Genomic DNA, 19,067 nt, shown 5'->3' with positions numbered 1-19,067 from the left:
CCTCAAACATGATAAATGCTTGAGAAACAAAAATAAATAGATCAAAGTCCCTGGCTTGAGAGGTTAAAGGGGGAAGACAGACAAATACACTCCAATGATTTGTAGGAATTTGATACATAAATTTTAAAAACAAAAAAGAACTCACCTAATATTCTTTGAGAACACTGAGGAGAGTATGCTTAACACTGAAAGGAAAAATTAAGAAAAGCTAATTAGGAAAATGTGAGCTGAGTTGAATTTTGAAAGATAACTCAATACAACTAATACTTACTGAGTTCTATGACAAGCCAGATACGTGTTCAGCCTCTACTGTTTTAATTCCTTTAATACTCACAATAACTATCTGAATTAAGTATGATTAGTATCCTACTACCTCACTTAATCCTCATTTTAAGCGTGGGGAAATTGTAGAGTCATTAAAACATTGTGACTGTGACACTTGGTCAGGTAACACAGGAAATTAGAATGACATGTTTCCTATCTCATTTTTGACTGAGGGGCTGATAAAATAACATCAGTTACTCAAGCATCAATCAAACCCCTTCCCATCAATGCAGTTTTATACATAAAATGATGCCTAGTCTATAAGAGGGTATGGTCAGGGGATCTGCAGAGACTTCTTTTTGGGAATAGGTTGTTATGCTGTAAATCTCCGCCCTACCCATTTAAGGTGGAAGGCTGTCAACCTCTCCCTTTAAATATAGTGAGAGAGGTTTCAAGGAAATAACTGAAAGACCTCAGAAATTTGCTTCCAGTAATCGGGAGATATAAAGCACTTTGCTTGCCTCGGTTTTGAGAAAGCTTTATCAAGTTGTAACTAGAAAATCTGAAGGGTAAAGCAGGCCTGGCTGTGGTGATAGAGCCTGGAGAAGGCTTCTGCATTGGAATCTGTCACCTCATACTAAGTAAGGTAGCTGAGGCTTTCCAAAGTCAGATAAAGGTCACATGAGAGAAAGCTCACAAAGGGCCTTCTTGCTCCTGTCTGATGGTGTTGCCTGGAGGGGCAAGGAGACCTCAGTGAAAAACCACTGGATATGTAACTGCTGATGGCCAGGTGCTGATAAAGGAATTACAAACAGCCATCAAAAAGCAGGCTTCAAGGTGATGTAAGAGAGAGACCCACGAAGGAATCTCCACAGAAGTCACAAAACCTTCGCTAAGAGAAAGATCTGGCTCTTATCTGCCAGGCCACTTAGGGGTAGCACCTTTACTTGTCTGTCAGGTCCATAGATAAGAAAACCACCCACCAAGTATGAAATGTCCTATCCTTTTGTCTTTCCTCCTTTTCCTAATAAGATTCCTACAGAGAATAAAACCTGAAAACAACTAGTGAGTGGGTGAAAAAGCAAGCAGAGAGGGAGCAAACAGAGGAAGGACCTTGCCCCTTTCAGTTCACCCCTTGACTCATTCAAGGCCTCCAGTCTGAAGTGGACCCAGACTCCACCAGGGAAACAATTAGCTGATACATCAGGCCCAGGATTTTGTCTGGTATCTTGGACAGGACATTATAGTTTCCAAATTCAGACTGTGTTTACACTTAAAGTCACCAGAAGACCACAACCCAAGAATTGAAGCCACAGGCTTGCGGGGGTGTCATCCAACACCTCTAGGGACTTGCTCCACTGATGAAAATTTGGAGGACAGTGGGAGATTTCATGCGCTTCCACGTGAAGAGACCACCAAACAGGCTTTGTGTGAGCAATAAAGCTTTTAATCACCTGGGTGCAGGCAGGCTGAGTCCGAAAAGAGAGTCAGCAAAGGGAGATGGGGTGGGGCTGTTTTATGGGATTTGGGTAGATAAAGGAAAATTACAGTCAAAGGGGATTGTTCTCTGGTGGGCAGGAGTGGGGGTCACAAGGTACTCAGTGGGGGAGCTTTTGAGCCAGGATGGGCCAGGAGAAGGAATTTCACAAGACAATGTCATCAGTTAAGGGAGGAACAGGCCATTTTCACTTCTTTTGTGGTGGAATGTCATCAGTTAAGGCAGGAACCGGCCATCTGGATGTGTACGTGCAGGTCACAGGGGATATGATGGCTTAGCTTGGGCTCACAGGCCTGATATTCCTGTCTTATACTAAAAAGAAAAATAAAATGAAATAGTGGTAAAGTGTTGGGGCGGCGAAAATTTTGGGGGATGGTATGGAGAGATAATTGGTGATGTTTCTCAGGGCTGCTTCAAGCGGGATTAGGGGCAGCGTGGGAACCTAGAGTGGGAGAGATTAAGCTGAAGGAAGATTTTGTGGTAAGGGGTGATATTGTGGGGTTGTTAGAAGAAACATTTGTCATGTAGAATTATTGGTGATGGCCTGGATATGGTTTTGTATGAATTGAAAAACTAAATGGAATAACAGAAGGAGAAAAACAGGTATAAAAGGTCTAAGAATTGGGAGGACCTAGGACTTCTAATTAGAGTGCCTAAGGAGATTCAGCATAGTCCTGTCAGCAAATATTATTTATTTACTTCAAGAGTTAAGAGTGGCAGTTTGGGGATAGCACCAGGAGATATCAGCTGTGATGGCTTGGAGAAACAGGGTAAACCGGCAGTGTAAACAAGAGCAGGGCATGTATGAGTAGTTGAGAACGGTGAATAGGAGTATGACTAGAGAGAAGACAGTAGGGATGACAAGTTTTTGGGGGGCACAGTCTAAGTTGGTCTGGTGTCTGGAATGAGACTGGGGCGTAATAAAAAGGAGCATCTATACAGGAGCTCAAATGGGCTGTACCTTGTAGCATTCTGACGACAGGTCTGACTTCTGAGAAGGGAAAGTGGTAAAAGTATTGTCCAGTCCTTTTCAAGTTGGTGGCTGAGCTTGGTGAGGTGTGTTTTTAAAAGACCTTTAGTCCATTCTACTTTTCCTGAAGACGGAGGACCGTAAGGGATATAAAGGTTTCACTGAATACTAAGAGCCTGAAAAACTGCTTGGCTGATTTGACTAATAAAGGCTCATCTGTTATCAGACTGTATTGAGGTGGGAAGGCTAAACTGGGGAATTATGTTTGACAGAAGGGAAGAAATGACCGTGGTGGCCTTCTCAGACCCTGTAGGAAAGGACTCTACCTATCCAGTGAAAGTGTCTACCTAGACTAAGAGGTATTTTAGTTATCTGACTCGGGGCATGTTGAGTAAAGCTAATTTGCCAGTCCTGGGTGGGGCAAATCCTCGAGCTTGATGTGTAGGGAAGGGAGGGGGCCTGAATAATCCCTGACGAGTAGTAGAATAGCAGATGGAACACTGAGAAGTTATTTCCTTGAGGATAGATTTCCACGATGGAAAGGAAATGAGAGGTTCTAAGAGGCGGGCTAGTGGCTTGTACTATAGCATAGCCTGCCTTTGCTGGTGTGTGGCGATTAGGCCTGGTGGAACCGCCATCAATAAATCAAGCATGATCAGGGTGAGGAACAGGAAAGAAGGAAATTTGGGGAAATGGGGTGAATGTCAGGTGGATCAGAGAGATACAGTCATGGGGGTCAGGTGTGGTATCAGGAATAATGTGGGAGGCCGGATTGAAGTCTGGGCCAGGAACAGTGGTAATTGTGGGACTTAGCAAAGAGTGAGTACAGCTGAAGGAGCCAGGGAGCAGAAAGTATATGCTTCAGGTATGAGGAAGAAAATAGATTTTGGAAGTTATGAGAAATGTAGGGAGTGAGTTGAGCATAGTTTGTGATTTTTAGGGCCTCTAAAAGTATTAAAGCAGCAGCAGCCGCTGCACGCAGACATGAGGGCTAGGCTAAAACAGTAAGGTCAAGTTGTTTGCACAGAAAGGCTACAGGGTGCAGTCCTGGCTCTTGTGTAAGAATTCTGACCACACTAACTATGCCTAGGAAGGAAAGGAGTTGTTGTTTTGTAAGGGATTGAGGTTTGGGAGATTAATTGGACACGATCAGCAGCGAAAGCACGTGTGTTTTTATGAGAATTATGCCAAGATAGGTAACAGATGAGGATGAAATTTGGGCTGAGTGAAGTAATGGGGGCTGTCTGTGAAGCCTTGCGGCAGTACAGCCCAGGTGACTTGCTGAACCTGATGGATGTCAGTGTCAGTCTAAGTGAAAGCAAAGAGAGGCTGGGACGAGGGGTGCAGGGGAATAGTGAAAAAAGCATCTTTAAGATGGAGAACGGAATAGTGAGTTGTGGAGGAAGGTATTGAGGACAAAAGAGTGTACGGGTTGGGCACCACAGGGTGGATAGGCAAAACAATTTAGTTGATAAGGCACAGATCCTGAACTAATCTGTAAGACTTGTCCGGTTTTTGGACAGGTAAAACGGGGGAATTGTAAGGAGAGTTTACAGGCTTTAAAAGGCCATGCTGTAGCAGGCAAGTGATAACAGGCTTTAATCCTTTCAAAGAATGCTGCGGGATGGGATATTGGCATTGAGCGGGGTAAGGGTGATTAGGTTTTAATGAGATGGTAAGGGGTGCGTGATCGGTCGCCAAGGAGGGAGTAGACGTATCTTATACTTGTGGGTTAAGGTCGGGGAATACAAGAGGAGGATGCAAAGGAGGCTTTGGATTGGGAAGAAGGGAGGCAATGAGATATAGCTGTAATCCAGGAATAGTCAGGGAAGCAGATAATTTAGTTAGTGTCTCGGCCTAATAAGGGAACTGGGCAGGTGGGGATAATGAAAAAGGAGTGCTTAAAAGAGTATTGTCTAAGTTGGCACCAGAGTTGGGGAGTTTTAAGAGGTTTAGAAGCCTGGCTGTTAATACCCACAACAGTTATGGAGGCAAGGGAAACAGGCCCTTGAAAATAAGGTAATGTGGAGTGAGTAGCCTCGGTATTGATTAAGAAGGGGACAGACTTACCCTCCACTGTGAGAGTTACCCGAAGCTCGGCGTCCGTGATGGTCTAGGGGGCTTCCGAGGCAATCGGGCAGCGTTAGTCTTCAGCCACTAAGCCAAGAAGATCTGGGAAGCAGTCAGAGAGCCTTGGGCCAGAGTTCCAGGGGCTCTGGGAGTGGATGCCAGGTGAGTTGGACAGTCCAATTTCCAGTGGGGTCCCGCACAGATGGGACGTGGCTTAGGAGGAATCCTGGGCTGCAGGCATTCCTTGGCCTGGTGGCCGGATTTCTGGCACTTGTAGCAAGCACCTGGGGGAGGAGGTTCTGGGGGAACGCCTGGCCACTGAGGATCAGGCATTTGGAAGTTCTTGTGTGCTGGAGACGTGGCTGGGGTTTGTCTCACCGTGGAGGCAAGGAATTGCAACTTTTTTCTATTATTGTACACCTTGAAGGCGAGGTTAATTAAATCCTGTTGTGGGGTTTGAGGGCCGGAATTTAATTTTTGGAGTTTTATTTAATGTCAGGAGCAGATTGGGTAATAAAATGTATTTTGAGAATAAGATGGCCTTTTGACCTTTTAGGGTCTAGGGCTGTAAAGTGTCTCAGGGTTGCTGCCAAAGGAGTCATGAACTGGGCTGGATTTTTATATTTGATTAAAAACAGCCTAAATGCTATCTGATTTGGGATAAAGAAAAAGAAGCATTAACCTTGACTATGTCTTTAGCTCCAGACACCTTTTTAAGAGTAAATTGCTGGGCAGGTGGGGGAGGGCTAGTCACAGAACGAAACTGTAAGCTGGACCAGGTGTGAGGAGGGGAGGTGATAAAAGGATTATAGGGTGGAGGAGCGGAGGCTGAGAAAGAATTGGGACCTAGCTCGGCCTGGCGAGGAGCAGCCTGGGGAGGAGGGGAGAGGTCAGATGGGTCTGTAGAAAAGGAAGATTAGAAAGACTCAGCGACGCTTGGGGTTGGGACTGAGGGGACAGGTGGGAGGGAAAGAAGGAAGATTTGAGAACAGTTGCTTTGGGAACAGAGACTAGAGAGGGACCGATGTGTAAAAGAATGCCTGGACGTCAGGCACCTCAGACCATTTGCCCATTTTACGACAAGATTTATTTAGATCTTGTAGGATGGAAAAATTGAAAGTGCCGTTTTCCGGCTGTTTGGAACTACTGTCGAGTTTGTATTGGGGTCAAGCTGCATTGCAGAAGAAAATAAGATGCTTAGATTTTAGGTCAGATGAGAGTTGAAGAGGTTTTAAGTTTTTGAGGACACAGGCTAAGGGAGAAGAAGGAGGAATGGAGAGTGGAAGGTTGCCCATAGTGAAGGAAGCAAGCCTAGAGAAAAGAGAGAGTAGAGACACAGAGGGAAGGGGTTCGGGGGTTCTTACCTTCCAGAAAAGCAGGAAAGGGTTTGGGGCATGGAAATAAGGGATTGGGGCACAGAGATAAGAGGTTGGGGCGTGGAAATAAGGGATTGGGGCGCAGAGATATGAGGTTGGGGTACTTGCCCCTCTAGAAAAGCAGGACTTGCCGCTAAGAGTGAAGAAGAAGGGGTTGCGGGTTTCTTGCCCCCCAGAAAGGTGGAGAAGGGGTAGAGACACAGAGAGAAGGGGTTGGGGTACTTGCCTCTCCCCTAGAAAAGCAGGACTTGCCGCTAAGGGTGAAGGACTAAGGCAGGTGTCCCTGCATGGTCTGACACCTCTAAAACCTGGGTGAATAATCAGAGAGGCGTCCCTGCAATGACTAAACACCAAGGGAAGGCTGCCTTCCCAGTCCGTGACCGGCACCGGAGTTTTGGGTCCACGGATAAAATGTGTCTCCTTTGTCTCTACCAGAAAATGAAAGGAATTGAAATTAAAAGAAGGGAGAGATTGAAGTGTGGCGCCAAGATTGAAAGGAGAAAGAGGTTGAGGGATAGTGAGGGAGGTTGGAGAAGAGAGTAAAAAGAGGCTGCTCACCGGATTTGAAATTGGTGAGATGTTTCTTGGGCTGGACGGTCTGAGAACCATAGGTGGATCTTTCTCAAGGAGCAAAGAACAGGAGGACAGAGGATAGATCTCCCAAGGGAGGTCCCCCGATCCGAGTCACGGCACCAAATTTCATGCATGTCTGTGTGAAGAGACCACCAAACAGGCTTTGTGTGAGCAATAAAGCTTTTAATCACCGGGGTGCAGGCAGGCTGAGTCCGAAAAGAGAGTCAGCAAAGGGAGATGGGGTGGGGCCGTTTTATAGGATTTGGGTAGATAAAGGAAAATTACCATCAAAGGGGGTTGTTTTCTGGTGGGCAGGAGTGGGGATCACAAGGTACTCAGTGGGGGAGCTTTTGAGCCAGGATGAGCCAGGAGAAGGAATTTCACAAGACAATGTCATCAGTTAAGGCAGGAACAGACCATTTTCACTTCTTTTGTGGTGGAATGTCATCAGTTAAGGCAGGAACCGGCCATCTGGATGTGTACGTGCAGGTCACAGGGGATATGATGGCTTAGCTTGGGCTCAGAGGCCTGACAGGAGACATATATGCAGTTATATTTCATTTATGTCAGAAGTTTCACATGCAAATTATGCTAGTAAACACTAAAGCCATCATTTCTAACTCATCCCTCAAAAATATACAAATCTCCAAATGTTCTCCAGTACAACAAAAATTGATAATCAATGTTGTATTTCCATGTTTCTGTAAACCTGACTTTTCTATCTTAAAAAAAAAAAAAAAGAAAGAAAAAGAAAATGTCAGGTCTCTGGGCCCAAGCCTGCACGTATACATCCACATGGCCTGAAGTAACTGAAGAATGACAAAAGAAGTGAAAATGGCCTGTTCCTGCCTTAACTGATGACGTTACCTTATGAAATTCCTTCTCCTGGCTCAAAAGCTCCCCCACTGAGCACCCTGTGACCCCCACCCCTGCCAGCCAGAGAACAACCCCCTTTGACTGTAATTTTCCACTACTTACTCAAATCCTATAAAACGGCCCCACTCCTATGTCCCTTCGCTGACTCTCTTTTTGGACTCAGCCCACCTGCCCCCAGGTGAAATAAACAGCCTTGTTGCTCACACAAACCCTGTTTGGTGGTCTCTTCACACGGACGCGAGTGAAAGAAAGAATATCAGACACCTAACTAAGTTTACAACAATTCTAGTTAAGTGTCTTTTACAAATCCTGGTGACTCACTTAATATTCTATCTGTAAAGTGGGTGTGGGAGGGTTATTTCAAAGAACAAATGACAAGAAAATTTTGTAGTTTACACAATAAATGACTAATGTATGTGTGTGTGTGTGTTTCTTCCCAACATGGATAAAAGAGTATAATATTCAAAAATAAGGGGAAAAACAATATATACAATAAAAGTTACATAGAATTTAAAATACCCCTCACACACACACAATACAAAAGAATATATTGTTCATAGAGATATACGTGTGTATACATATATACATACATGTGAGATATATGTGTGAATGTGAAAGGTGGAAGTAAGTCGCAGAAGACTTCAATTTTTTTTTTTTTTTGAGACAGAGTCTCACTCTGTCACCCAGGCTGGAGTGCAATGGTGTGGTCTCAGCTCCCTGCAACCTCCGCCTCCCAGGTTCAAGCGATTCTCCCACCTCAGCCTCCCGAGTAGCTGGGACTACAGGCATGTGCCACCACACCCGGCTAATTTTTGTATTTTTAGTAGAGACAGGGTTCCACTATGTTGGCCAGGCTGGTCTCGAACTCCTGACTTCGTGATCCGCACTCCTTGGCCTCCCAAAGTGCTGGGATTACAGGAATGAGCCACCACACCCAGCCCAGAAGACTTCAATTTTAAGTAGAAGGTGTTCCTTTACAAAAAAAAATGGCAGAATGTTAATAGATACTAATACTGGGTGTGAGAAGTCAGAAATGTATTATTCTTTGTATGTGTTTGTGTTTTTTAAACTACATTTTTATATACCCAGAAACACATATACACACATAAAGAATTAGAAAATAGACGTTCTAGTGGTATACAAACTGCAAAAAATGTTACATAAACATGTAATAATATCCTAACATATTATAACTTTTAATCTTGAGGTTTAAACTATGTTCAAGCTCTTTATATATTCCCTTATGATAAATAACAAAGAATAACAAACACCCTGAGTCAACAATTGGTAAATGAAAAGTATTTTCTCACAAATCAAAACCACAATGAGATACTGTCTCACAGTCAGAATGACTATTATTAAACAGTCAATAACAACAGATGCTGGGCCGGGTGCGGCAGCTCACACCTGTAATCCCAGCACTTTGGGAGGCCGAGACGGGCAGATCACGAGGTCAGGAGATGGAGACCATCCTGGCTCACACGGTGAAACCCTGTCTCTACTAAAAATACAAAAAAAAATTAAACGGGCTTGATGGCGGGCACCTGTAGTCCCAGCTATTCAGGAGGCTGAGGCAGGAGAATGGCATGAACCCGGGAGGCAGAGCTTGCAGTGAGCCAAGATTGTGCCACTGCACTCCAGCCTGGATGACAGAGCGAGACTCCGTCTCAAAAAAAAAAAAAAAACAAAAAAACAGATGCTGGCGAGGCTGTGGGGAAATGGGAATGCTTATATACTCTTGATCCGAATATAAATTAGCTCAGCCACTGTGGAAAGCAGTTTGAAGATCTCTGAAAGAACTCAGAATTAACATTTAATCCAGCAATCCCATTGCTAGGTACATACCCAAAAGAAAACAAATTATTTTACCAAAAAGACACATGAACTTGTGTGTTTGTTGCAGCACTATTCACAATAGCAAAGACATGGAATCAACCTAGGTGCCCATCAACAGTGAATTGAATAAAGAAAATGTAGTACATATATACTATGGAATACTATGCAGCCATAAAAAAGAACAAAATTATGTTCTTTGCATCAACATGGATGCAGCCGGAGGCCATTATCCTAAGTGAATTAACGAAGGAATGAAAAACCAAATACTGTATGTTATCATTTATAAGTGGGAGCTGAACATTGAGTATTTGTGGACATAAAGATGGCAACAATAGTGGACAACTAGAAGGAGAAGGGAGTAAGGGAGCAGGGGTTGAAAAATGAACTATTAGGTACTATGGGTGATGGGATCAATCATACCCCAAACCTCAGCATCATGCAATATACTCAGGTAACAAACCTGCATGTGTACCCCCTGAATCTAAAGTAAAAGTTGAAATTATAAAGAAAAGAGAAATATTTTAATTACAAAGGGTAACATATGGCCTTTAATTTCATCAAGTCTGAGAGTCTGAACCATGCAAATATTAGTCCAAATTTCTGAGCTTGGGCTCTATTTTTTAGAGCTCACTCTGAGCTCAAATAAGTGAAAACATTTCAAAATTTAAATATAAATAGGATTTTTTTTCTTTTTGGAGTAGTATGTACTTTGTGGAAGATTTATGGAACACAAGAGTTAAGTTTTTAAAACATCAAAACAACTCATAATTCTACTTCCCAAAGATAATCTTTTTCTTCAAATACTTTTTTCTATAAATATGTAGTTGGGATTATTGTTTCATGTATGCACAGGTGTTTTGCTATTACCTCAATTCTGGCTCATGTCATCAAATTTTTTTGAAAGTGTGTTTTTACTATGATGTTGTAGCATTCATTGATACCATTGTTGTCTTACACTCTCTTATTGATGAATGGATTATTTTCAGTTTTTTACTATTATGTATAACACTCAGCAACATCATTATTTATAAGTATTTCTATATGCTACTATTTTTTCTTAGATTAAGGTCCTGAGGATCTCCAACTTTTGGGTTTTAGAGGTAACGTGTTGCCTTTAACCTCTATTAAGTAACATCCTATTTGGAGTCTAGGGAAATGCTTTCCTTTGCAAAATGTATTGATAGTCTCATAAAGTAGAAGCAATACAAACTGTGAACAGCATGATATGAATTCAAGTCAGTGTTTAGTGGCAAATGAGCTATGAAAAAATCTTTGAACTTTGGAAGTGTGGATGAGGGATTGTGAATCCATACCAATTTATACTCCTTCCCAGACCAGATGAGAATGATGATTCATAGAATTTTCAGCCAGTATTATTTTTAGATTTTACCAATTTAATAAGCGAAAATAGGAATATTTAAACATTTTAACGTTTAACATTCATTTATATTTTTCATTCAGAAACCCTATTATGCCTTTTTTTCTATCACAGTTGAAGCATTTATCTTACTAATTTGTCAGAATTCTTTACATAAATGATAATACTGTATATGTGTTTTAATACTTTCAAAGTTCATTATTTGTATTTAATTTTAATATTTGAAATTTATCTATGTAGCTAAGTATTTAAGTCTCTTATTTTGTAATTTATTCATTTGCTTTTATGTTCGGAAGTTATTTCACCGCTTACAGATCAAGTAGTGACTTTCATTTTTACCTATCCCTTTATAACTACAGATTTTATATTTAACTTCGATTCTATTGAGATTTTATTTGGTATATGTTTAATAAAAGGGAGCAATTTATACTTCGGCTTTCCCTATTACAAGTGGAGCTATTTCAGAGGATCTTTGGAATTCAATTTTGGGCTATATTGGTATGTGTGTGAACCACAGCCTTCATCTGCTTTGATTTATTATCAGTCTGATAGAAAAATAATGTTAAATTAAAAATGTGAAAACAGAGATGTACAATATTTACATATGTAAAATCCTTACAATTCATCATTTACATATTTGTGTATCTTATGAACTCAAATTATACTTTATGTTTTATGTTGATTTGATTCAGCTAAGTATGGGTAATAATAAAAATTCCAATTCTGCTCGAAATGTCAAAAATCATTGCTAATCCTCTCCTTCCAACCTCCACCCTCAAGTTGTTCTTATTTTTGTATTTGTTACTATTGATGTTATTTGACTGAGGTTAGTTTTTGTTGTTGCGGTTTTCAGAATCAAGTGCTACTTGCGCTAATATCCCTGAATCACGTATATAAGTGCAAGCAGCATATTTGGAAGGTGATCCCAGGAAAAACTGTAAGGAAAGTGGTGAAATGAGAGAGAGAATGGAAGGAAGCTGGTGAACGCTGTATTACGGAACATGTTAATACTGTAGGCAATCGAGGCTCAGTTATACCGGGGAAATCTCGCAGAATATAGAACACGTCTCATTTATCACAACCAAGGTCTAACTTTGCTCTTCTCTCCATTACCTACACCACATCCTAATTTGGGTTTATAGTACTATTTTCCAAGACAATTGCAGTAACCATCTTACTGAAAGCTCCTGGTCAAGGGGTCCAGAGTACCTACTTAATATAATTGATGTATATGTCCCAGTTTAATCTTGTAAATGTGCTACTACCTTGTGCAAAAGAACTTTAACAGATTACCATTCTCTATAAATAAATAGAGCCTAAACCTCGGGAATCATTGGCTTCAAAAAATTGCTTTCATCCCTCCTTTCAGGCTATGTCTTACTGCTTCTCATGACATACGTTGTGGGAAAACTGGGCTCCTTTCTGTTTCTCAACTGTGTCCTATATATTTCTACACATGTGCATCACGTCATACTTTTTCTTTCTCTGGAATGCTGTTGTTTCTCTCCTAACTTCATTCTATTGAAATCTCACCTGTCCTACATAGTTCAGCTCAAATATTACCTCTTCCACGAATTTTCTGGCCACTAAGCTAGAATTAGTATAATATGTTCTTTTGAAGTCTCTTATAACACAAGCCACCTTTCTCTTTGAATTGTATTTGTTTCTATGTCCCCTAGATTGTCTTGAGGAAAGGGTGTGTTATCTGATGAATTCTCCACTGAATTAAGTAAGTCACTTGCACATAACAGACACATAAGAGATATATAGTAAATTAATTCAATTATTAAGAATCTTACTAATAAAGTGTTATTTTCAAATATGTGAGGAGATGTCAAATAAATGGACTTGAGTTTTTTCTATTGTTCTCCCAGGGGATAATGAAAACAAATTGACAGAAGTTGCATCGGGCATGGAGGTTAAAAAGGAAGCTTTTCCTGCGTTTTTTAGGCTGTATATCAGCTGAGTATTTGTTACTTTTCTCTTTACTTCTTTATTTTCTTTACTTATTTTGTTCTTTACTTATTTATTCATCTTTTTTAATTAATTAGTCAATTAACAATATTGATTTATGTTAAGAACGATTCTAGTTGCTAGATACACAGCGGTGAACAAAATATGTGATTTTTACATTCATGGAGCTTACAAAGTATTCGAGGAGAAAGCTAAACACACACACACACACACACACACACACACACGTAGTGGTCAGTGCCATGAAGGCAAATGACAGTATAATGCATAATAGACTACGAGAGGGATTGAGAATAAAGAGAGCCAGAAAAATCTCTTTGAGAAAGTAACAATTACCTTGATACCTGAAGGATAGGGGAAATTTCCAAAAAATGAGAATATAGAAAGGATCTGAGATGGGAAAGATTTGGGCAAGTTTAAAAAAAGGCGAGTTGCCTGGCCGGGCATGGTGGCTCACACCTGTAATTCCAGCACTTTGGGAGGCCAAGGCAGGCGTATCACGGGGTCAGGAGTTCGAGACCATCCTGGCTAAAACGATGAAACCCCGTCTCTACTAAAAATACAAAAAAATTAGCCAGGCGTGGTGACGGGTGCCTGTAGTCCCAGCTACTCAGGAGGCTGAGGCAGGAAAATCACTTGAACCCAGGAGGCGGAGTTTGCAGTGACCCGAGATCACGTCACTGCACTCCAGCCTGGGTGACAGAGTGGGACTCCATCTCAAAAAAAAAAAAAAAAGAGAGCTGTCCAATAGAAATAGAGTAGTAAGTAGGATGAGTTTAACATTGGGTAGATCACACATGATCTTGTAGAAAAATGGAAGATTTCATATTTTAGCTCAATTGCAGTGAAAAATCATTGAAGAATATTAAGCTGGACAATGACATAATCATAATCATATGTAAATTTTTTTAATTTCGATTGATCATAGCAAATGGTTTCCTCATAAACCAATAATAGTAGTTAATTCAAATATTATTTTTAAAAAACCTCTTAAAGGCAAAATAACATATTCATATCTATTAAAATATAATTATTTAAATTGTTTATTAAATATTATGAAGAAACAATAGAAGAATTATTTTTGATACATTTTCCTAAATTTTAATGTCTTCTTATTTTACTTCTACTATTATATTACTAAGTTTGTTTCCTAGAATATATTTTGTTTTTCAAAGTGGTTTCTTTTATTTTTAATGTTTAATAGATTTATTGAGGTGTAATTTACATACCATAAAGTTCACCCATTTTAAGTGTACAATTAAATATTTTAAAATAAATTTACAGAGTTGTGGAAATATCATCACAAGGGCTTTACATTTTTAACTTTATAAAATTACTGGTAATGTTCTTCCAATCTTTTTAAATTAATTAATTAATTTGAAATTATTGATGACTTCAATTGACTCTTCTCTGTAAACTATATTTTTAAGTAAGAAAGTGATCAGTTAACTGATGCTGAGGTTTTTGATAAGTTCATGACAAATTCTACCAAAGAGAAGATATTTTTAATTCTAACTGCCTTTAATATAAAAGTATGTACATAATACTATCTAATTATTTTCACATAGTGTCTGTTTGTTTTATTCACATTATATTTTGGCAATATCTAACAACTATTATTTAAGACAACATTTTTCAAATAAGTTAACGATTTTGAATGTTTTGCCATATTAATCCTGTAAAACTGTAGGCTTTCTGTATCTTTTCTGTTTTAGTATACTACATTTTTATATTTCATTTTATTTTTAGGTTAGATTCACAACAAAATTGAGAGGAGGATATGAAGATTTCCCAAATACTCCCTGCCCTCACACATGCATAGCCTCCCCATGATCAACATCTCCTACGGAAGTGCCACATTTGTTACAATTCATGGACCTACATTGACACATTGTTATCATCCAAAGTCCATAGTTTACATTTAAGTTCGCTATTGATGCTGTATAGACTATGTTCAGACAAATGTATAATGACACCTGTTCACCATTATAGTATCATAGAGTAATTTCACTGCCTTAAAAACCCTGAGTTCCCCCTAACCCTTGGCAACTACTGGTTGTTGTACTGTTTCCATAGTTTTAATTTTTCCAGAGTTTCACATAGTTGGAATCATACTGTAAGTATCCTTTTCAGATTGGTTTCTTTCAATTAATGAGATGCATTTAAGCTTCTATTTTCTGTGACTTTATAACTTTTTTATTTTTGCACCAAATAATATTTCATTGTTTGGATATACCACAGTTTATTTACCTGTTCACCTACTGAAGAACATCTTGGTTACTTTGGCAATTATAAATAAAACTGCTATCAATATTTGTGTACAGGTTTCTGTGTGGACAATAATATTTCAACTTTTTTGGGTTGATATCAAGAAACACAAAACGTTGAGTCCCATGATAAGGGTATGTTAAGTTCTGTCATAAATTGCCAAATTTTGTCCAAAGCAGCTGTACAATTTTGCACTCCTCCTAGCAATGAATGAGTGTTCCTGTTGCTCCACTTCTTTGTCACTATTTAGTATTGTCAGTGTTCTGGGTTTTTGCCATTCTATTGGGTGTGTAGTGGTATCTCATTATTCGAATTTGGATTTCCTTGATGACATAAGACATGAAGTATCTTTCCATATACTTATTTTCTATATCACTTCTTTGGTGAGATGTCTGTCAAGGTCTTTGGACATTTTTTAATCACTGTTATTTTTTTTTCTTGTTGCTGAATTTTAAGGTTTTTTTAGTTTAGGTTTTTTTTTTTTTTTTTTCTTAGATGGATCTTGCTCTATCACCCAGGCTGGAGTGCAATGACATGATCTCAGCTTTCTGCAACTTCCAGCCCCCGGGTTCAAGTGATTCTCCTGCCTCAGCCTCCCGAGTAGCTGAGATTTCAGGCATGCCCCACCACGCCTGGTTAATTTTTGTATTTTTAGTAGAGACAGGGTTTCACCACGTTGGCCAGGCTGGTCTCGAACTCCTGACCTCAGGTGATCCTCCCACCTTGGTCTCCCAAAGTGCTGGGATGATAGGCATGAACCAATGTGCCCGGCCATTAAGGGTTTTTTTTTTTTTTTTTTAAGCACATTTTGGATAAAATTCTTCACAAGATAAGTCTTTTGAAAGTATTTTCTCCCAATGTGGCTTCTTTTTTTATTATCTTGAAAGTGCCTTTCACAGAGCAGAAAAGTTAAATCTTAATAAAGTTAAGTTTATTAATTCTTTTTCCTCATTAATTGTACTGTTGGTGTTGTATTGAAAAAGTTATCACTAAACTCAAGGTCATTTGGATTTTCTGTTATGTTATCTTCTTAAAGTTTAATAGTTCTGCATTTTACATTTAGGTCTATAATCCGTTTTGAGTTAACTTTTGTGAAGGCTGTAAAGTCTGTGTCTAGATTCGTTATTACCTCTTGCATATGATTGTCCAGTTGTTCTAGCACCATTTGTTGAAAAGAATCTTTTCTCCATTGTACTGCCTTTGCTCCATTGTCAAAGATGAATTGACTATATTTATATAGGTCTATTTCTGGGCTCTCTATTCTGTTCCATGTATTTATTTGTCTATTCTTTTACCAGAACCACACAGTCTTGATTACTGTACCTGTATAGTAAGTATTGATGTTGGTTAGTGGTAGTTCTCCAACTTTGTTCTTCTCCTTTGATATTTTGTTGGCTATCCTGGGTCTTTCGTCTATTTATATAAACTTTTAAATCAGTTTGTCAATATTCGCAAAACAACCTGCTGGAAGTTTTATTGGGATTGCTTTAAGTTTGTAGATCAAAATGGGAAGAACTGACATTTGGCACTATTGATTCTTCTTATCCATGAACATAGACCATCACTCTACCTATTTAGTTCTTCTTTGATTTCTTTCAACAGAGTTTTGTAGTTTTTCTCATATAGATTTTGTACATATTTTGTTAGATTTATACCTAAGTATTTCATTTTAGGGACTGCTAATGTAAATGGCATTTTATTTTTAGTTTCAAGTCCACTTGCTCATTGCTAGTATATAGAAAAGAAACTGACTTTTGAATACTAACTTTGGATCCTGCAAATTACTATAATTATCTATTAGTTCCAGGATATTTTTATTAATAGAGCTTTTTGTTTGTTGTATGGATAAAAAGTTTCAGGGGACAAGAATACAAGCTGGGAGACTGGTAAGAAGCTATTGCAGTTTACCAAGTGAGAGATATTGGTTGGTTGTTGTGGAGTAGTGGCCTACATTAGAAAGAAAGAAATTAGTTTAGTGGGATATTTTTAAAATTTTCAGTGGACAAGGCTGAGGGATTAGCTATTGAGTATGAGGAAAAATAGATCTCAACAATAATTTTAAGGTTTTTTGTTGTTGTTTGCGCAACTAGGTGTATGTTGAGAGATTTAATGATATGGGAAAGACTAAAAAAGAGTAGATGAGATTAAGGGAAGGGGCCCAAAATAAAGACACCTTCTCATTTCTCTAGTGTTCCAATACTAATTTGTTTGATTGACCAGTAGTTCTGTCTTTGTCTTTCAAGTTTCTTCAACTTGCCTCTTGGATTTAACACTATTGTTCAGAGTCTATCCCTGATCCCTCATTGAATCCTCATTGTGTTTAGATCCATCTTCATACTCTGCTGCTGGATCACAGTTGCTTGATTTGTTTGCTTGGTCATCTTGACCTAATACCTAGAAGTAAATGAGAATATTCTTCTCCATGGAAATGGAGAAAAACACACCACAAATGCAATGGAAAGTAAAACCAAAAGCAACTGTTGTACCCGAGCGAGTTAGAAAAACGCCACACTTTGAGACGAATTAAGAGTCCTTTATTAGCCGGAGACCGAGAGACGGCTAACACTCAAAATTCTCTCGGCCCCTAGAAGAAGGGGCTAGATTTTCTTTTATACTTTGGTTTGGAAAGGGGAGGGGGGGGGGGTCTAGTTAAAACAATTTTACAGAAATAAAGTAGGCAAAAAGTTAAAAGGATGAATGGTTACAGGAAAGTAAACAGCTCCAGGTGCAGGGGCTTTAAGACTATTACAAGGTGATAGATCTGGGGCTTTGGGTGTTATCAATCAGACAAAATCCTGAGAATTGCGGATATTGCTCGCCACAGTATCTTATCAGTTAATTGCATTCTTGGATGTGCCGGGAGTCAGCTTGCACAAGTTAAGTCCTTGAGGAAGGGGCTGCCAGTGAAAGAGCTAAGATAGAGTCAGTCTGGCTCTCTTAGCTAAGGGAGAGTCAATTCAGGTGGAAACAAGGCTAGGTGATTAAAGGAAAAGGGAGAGTCTAAAAACAGGGTTAGTAAAAACAAGGTTGGGCATTACACAACTTCTAAACTCTTGTGCAGTTGAACAATATTGATGTTTTCAACTTTGAGCCCTTGATAAATCTTGCATATTTTCTTTGTCCTCAATAATGTCTTCTTCACAGATCCTGCCTGGAGTTTATGGGGTGTGTTGTCTGTACGTGCGGCTTTTCTGAAGCTAAGGTTTTTCAAAGCGTGAAGTAGCAGTATCTTATTAGTTTTCTAATACATTATATGCAAATAAAATCAAAGAGCTCTGGCCGAAGTGGGAGCAGGGTTTCCAAAAAGCCTCGGAGACTCTAAAGAACATCTAAGGATCCCATATGCAGTTTAACTACAATTTTCGTTAAATCAGCAAGGAAGAGTTTTAAATCTCAATCTTGACATGGTCATTCTTAAAAAAAAAAAAAGAGCTCTATCTACAAAAACATGATGTTTTTCTAGTTTGGCCACCAATCACTATAACATTGTATGTTAATCACTTTCTAATCTAGGCTTCAGCGTCTTCACCTGAATCAGGAATCTGGACTAGAGGAACTTAAAAGATTCTCTCAGCCTGGAGCATCCAATGAGCTTAAGCATCCAAGATTATCTCTGTATAATTACCTTGCTCATCATGAGCTCTTCAACTTTCTTTTGGAATAGTAGGTCACTGTGTGGTTGTAGGGAAAAAGGAAGGTAGTAGGAAATTTGGACAAGTATGATAGTAGGAGACCGTGTGATTTGCCTAACCACTATCGGAAAGCTAGTCACCGAGCCTCATTTGCTGGTTTAGTCCTAGATTCATTGTGAGATTTGAGATAAAGCATATCCTGAGGTCATAATCTGTTTCATTATCAGGAAAATCTGAGTTTTAATCTCTAATCATGGAAAAAAAAACAGAGATTTTGAATAAATACATAATCTGGCCACATCGTTCTATTCTTAAAATGTCACATCAGAGGTCCTCTTACAAGGAATGTCAC

General features: G+C 39.3%; 1 pseudogene; it reads right to left on the bottom strand.

Moving 5' to 3' along the window:
- The window catches only part of LOC100975825 (nicotinamide/nicotinic acid mononucleotide adenylyltransferase 1-like), a 38,656-nt pseudogene that overhangs the window by 15,737 nt on the left and 3,852 nt on the right, over positions 1-19,067 (bottom strand).

This window comes from Pan paniscus, chromosome 2 (genome assembly GCF_029289425.2).
Source record: "Pan paniscus chromosome 2, NHGRI_mPanPan1-v2.0_pri, whole genome shotgun sequence".
In the NCBI taxonomy this organism is placed as follows: Eukaryota; Metazoa; Chordata; class Mammalia; order Primates; family Hominidae; genus Pan; species Pan paniscus.
This window is presented reverse-complemented; position numbering and strand designations above follow the sequence as displayed.